This window comes from Bos taurus, chromosome 26, assembly GCF_002263795.3.
Source record: "Bos taurus isolate L1 Dominette 01449 registration number 42190680 breed Hereford chromosome 26, ARS-UCD2.0, whole genome shotgun sequence".
In the NCBI taxonomy this organism is placed as follows: domain Eukaryota; kingdom Metazoa; phylum Chordata; class Mammalia; order Artiodactyla; family Bovidae; genus Bos; species Bos taurus.
In genome coordinates this window covers 43699902-43704231 of record NC_037353.1, presented here as the reverse complement: position 1 = coordinate 43704231, position 4330 = coordinate 43699902, and the positions used below count along the sequence as shown (strand labels likewise).

The window sequence follows — 4330 nt, the reverse complement described above, 5'->3', positions numbered from 1 at the left end:
TCACCATTTTTTTCCCTAGGAGATTCCCACGTGCTCTTGGATTGGAGACCCTTGCAGAAAGGGCTTTCATTTTTGCTTTGGTCTGAAACCAAAGGTCACTTCTCTGGAAACAAAGTTTGCAATCACTTTTGGACTTGGGATGCCCTTGCTTTATAGGAGGTATAAATTAAAGCTGTCTATGTGATTGGGAAGGGTTTCTTTTTGTTGTCATTGTTTGTTTATTTGCTGTTCGTTTTCTGTTTTATTCTCAAAAAAAAAAAAAAAAAAAGTTTTTTTCTGGAAAAATCCGACACAATTTATCCCGCTTCCTAGGCTAGGAATTAGGGGACATTTATTTAAATATTTTTAATAGCACCCAAGCAGTTTGATGTCCTTTGCAGCAGAAAACATGAAGCAGCGCTTGGGCAGCCAAGCTGGTCGCCCTTCCGCGGAGAATGGACCGCAGGGGCCTGGGAAGCGACCGCGAGGAGGGAGCCGGCGGCCGCGCGTCCTCCAGGGGGCGCTCCTGCCGCGAGCCCAGAGCCGTGGGCGCTGTTCTCCCTGGTTAGCTGTGACTACGGGACGCTGAAATTCAGAACGAAAGGAAAAATCCTTACCACCCGTCACTCCTCAAATACATCTACGTACATTTGCATCTATTGGACTGTGTTTTTCAGCATTTGCAGTGTTTTCCTGACTATTTGAGAGATTTGCTGGACTGGCTGGGGAACCAGGACGGGACACACGTCCCACAAGCCCAGCTTGTGTCTTCTGCTGTGACCCTGCTCGGTGGTTCCACCGCTTAAAGCAGTGTCAGTGTCACTCTCCATCAGACTCATGACCAATACTTCGTATATTGCCTCGTGTTTAAAAAATGCACACAGTCAGGCAGAGCTGGGTTTTCAGGCTTTCCAGTCTCCCGGTCTAAAACCCTCGGGCCAGGACTGAGAAAGGGAAGAGGAGGAGCAAAAAATGGTGAAAATCTTGTGAGTATGTGTGTGTGAGTGTCTATGTGTGTGAGAGTGTGTGCGTGTGAGAGAGTGTGTGTGAGTGCATGAGTGTATATGAGTGCATAAGCGAGTGTGTATGAGTGTGTATGAGTGCGTATGTGAGTGCACGTGTGTGTGTGAGTGCATGCATGTGTGTGTGAGTGTAAATGAGTGCATGAGTGAGTGTGTATGCGTGAGTGCATGTGTGTGTGTGTGTGTGTGTGTGAGTGTGTATGTGAGTGAGTGCGTGCTTGTGTGAATGTGTGTGTGTATGTGTGAGTATGTGGTGATATCTTCTACTCTCAAGGCTCCTGGGCAGAGCATGCAGCCTTCAGGAAGGAGGCTCCTTTCTGTTAGGGTCCCCAAGAGCAGCAGTGACCACCTGGGTCCCTGGGCCCTGCAGTGGGACCTGCGTTCACCTCCGGGACACTCTGGCCGAGGAGTAGCACCTAGGGGAACAGGGCAGAGAGAGGCCTGTGGGCTGCGTTCAGCCACCGCAGGCCCACCAGGGCTGGGGATGTGGCAAGACCTGCCGTAGAGGAGGGGATGCTGTCCTTGGGACGGGACACCACTGTGTAAGCGGCAGCGATCATGTCTAGGGCTGCTGGGCGCTACGGAAGCTGGGAGACGGGTGGCTCGGGGGAGGAGAGCTGGAGTAGGGGTGTTACCTGGACATTTGTGTTGATGAAGGAGGTGTGGGGGGCCAGACTGCGGGGGAGAGAGGACAGGATGGCACCTGGGCTGACTTTTAACCTCAGTTCACGTGTCCAGCACAGACTTCTCTGCAGAGCCCATCTGCCTCCTGACCGTCACCACAACCCAGCACCACAAACCGGCCTCAGGGGCCGACACCCCCATCCTCCCCACAGCCAGGGCCCCAGGCCAGGAGCTGTCCTCAGCTCTCTCCCACGCCATTCTCCTCTGGCCTGGGACCCCTCCGGCCCATCCCCTAAGACCAGACTTAGTTAAGACCCCTTCTCATCATCTCCACGCTGCCCCCCAGTGGCTGGGCAGTGGTCTGCCTGCCCTCAGCATCCACGCTGGGTCTCTTTACAATCAATCAGCCAGAAGGAGGCTTGCAGGTGTGAGCTGGGGGCTGTCACTCTGCTGGAACCCTGTCAAGACACGCCCTCACCCGGACAACCACTGAGTCCTTCCTGTGGTCCCGCAGGCCCTGAGTGATCTGCTCTCGTCCTCTGCGACCTCAGTTCCTGCCATATCCCCTCCCTCCTTCCTCCAGGCCCATGGGCCCCTGGCCAGTCCTCGGTGCCCAGGGTCTCTGCACTGTTTATCACCCTGCCTGGCGCTCTCCGGTCACCTGGCAACAAGGCCACCCTGGAGGCTACATTCCAGTCCCTCTGCCTCTGTGTCACTCACTTTTCATCTTCCGTGTGATCATCTCTCACTGATGAACTTGGCTTACCGTTTTCCCGTTTCCCACAGGGCTTCCCTGGTGGCTCAGACAGTAAAGAATCGGCCTGCAATGCAGGAGGCCCGGGTTTGATCCCTGTGTCAGGAAGATCCCCTGGAGAAGGAAATGGCAACCCACTCCAGTATTCTTGCCAAGATAATTGCATGGACAGAGGAGCCTGGCAGATAGCAGTCCATGGTATCTCAAAGAACCAGATGAGACTGAGCAAATAACACTTTCGCTAAGTAGCACCATAGGAGGAGGAGTTTTGACTGTAACTCCCTGCTATTTCCTGTCCCAAGCTCCCAGCTCAGTGCCCGGCACAGGCTGGGACTCAGTAGATGCTGTGAATGTTGGATGAACAGGGAGGCTGGCTGCTCACTAAAGGAACTGGAATTTTTTTCTGGTTACCAGAATAGATGATGAATGAATTTAAGCTAAGATGTGATGTGAGCTGGGAGGGATCAGGGGCCACAGAAGAAGAAACATCTCCAGAACTGGGACACGGCTCCTCCCTGACCTAAGCTTGAGGTGATGGATTTCTGTTTGCTGTTTTTAGGTAAATAGCGACTTGACTCTCCAGGTAAGTCCAGGTTTAGAAAACTAATAACCAGGGTGCTGGCCGAGGGGACGCCAAGCTAGACTTTCTTCCACAGCTACTCAGATAGTAGCAGCTGATTGGAAACCAGTCTGAGAGGCTGAGGTTTCATTGGTGATTAAGTCTGGGTCATGAAAAGATGCGAATGAGAGGCACTTCTGATCCTCTGTAACTGTCCTGTGAGATCAGAGAGGGTTTGTAGAGTTTGGGGAAGATGGAGCCAGACTTAAACAATGAAATTACCAGAGGGGGAAAACATCTCTCCACCAGCAATGTGATGTTTCCTTAACAGACTGTCACCCATCTTGGCTAAGCCCTGAGTCAAGAGTCTGGGCTCTCAGGTCTCGAGTGCCAATGGCCTTGGAACCTGGGCCACGTCTTGCATCACAAAGTCTCTTACTAAGAATCTGCCAGCAGGGGGTCAGGTGGCTCTAACTTTGAAACCAGAGCAATACTCTTCTTTCCATGGAAGCTTGAATGGACCCCGACACACTGGTGGCGAGGGTTACCTGGAGCTCAGATCTCTATCCCCTGCTCCTCAGCCCTCCCCTGCCCACCCCCAGCTGTGCCACTCACACATTGTATACAACTCAAGCAATGGTTTCGTTGACAATGGCAATCAACTGAAACTTCCAGCCCAAACAAGTGGTTAGTTAGAATGACGATGGACGCGTGAGCCGCACTGCTCTGCGCTTTTGTGCATCGTCGCTCAGTTTCCGAACCAGGGCCGAGGCCGGGGCTCTGAGAAGGCTCCCGAGGATGCAGACTGCTTCCTGGTCCCCCGACAGGCCCAGCAGAGGGCAGGCTGCAACTGGAGATGCGCTGGAGCCGCTGGGAGTGAGTGGCTGTGGCTTGCTTCCCCGCTTCTGGGCAAAGTCCATGGATGCAGGAATCTGACTCCCTCCAAAGGCCCGCTCCCAGCCCGCTGGCCCCTGCCTGGGCCCGGTTTGCTCTTCATCAAGGAGATAGTCTCTGAGGGTTCTCAGCCAGGTTCCCTCCCGTGTCCTACAGTGCCTGCCCAAGTCCACCCACTGGTCCGGGCTGGCTTGGCCCTTGGGGGCTGGGGTACTGGGCTGGGGGCTGGTGAGAGGGCTGTCCCCCTCCTCCCTGCTGTCCTTCTAGGCCAGCTCACCTAGTCACCACCGTGTCTGCGGCTCTTAGCCAGCTCCAGGCACTGAGTCCACTTGGCAGCCCTGAGCCAGCCCTGTTGCCCACCTCAGCTCCAGCCCCGGGCTACATAGACAGCCAGGCACAAAGGGCAGAGGCTGGGCTCACCACCTGGCTCCACCAGTAGCCGAGGGACCTCAGCTCCCCACACCTTGATTTTCTCATCTGTAAAGCAGGACTAAATCA

The 4330-nt window shown here is 54.3% G+C and overlaps 1 long non-coding RNA gene across 1 annotated transcript; it reads right to left on the bottom strand.

The window, feature by feature from the left end:
• Positions 1–314: 314 nt before the first annotated feature.
• On the bottom strand, positions 315–3607 carry LOC112444520 (uncharacterized). Its single transcript, XR_009493020.1, has 3 exons — positions 2104–3607; positions 1637–1676; positions 315–564 (listed from the first exon to the last, which is right to left on the bottom strand). It is a non-coding gene; the product is annotated as an uncharacterized lncRNA (long non-coding RNA).
• Positions 3608–4330: the final 723 nt, after the last annotated feature.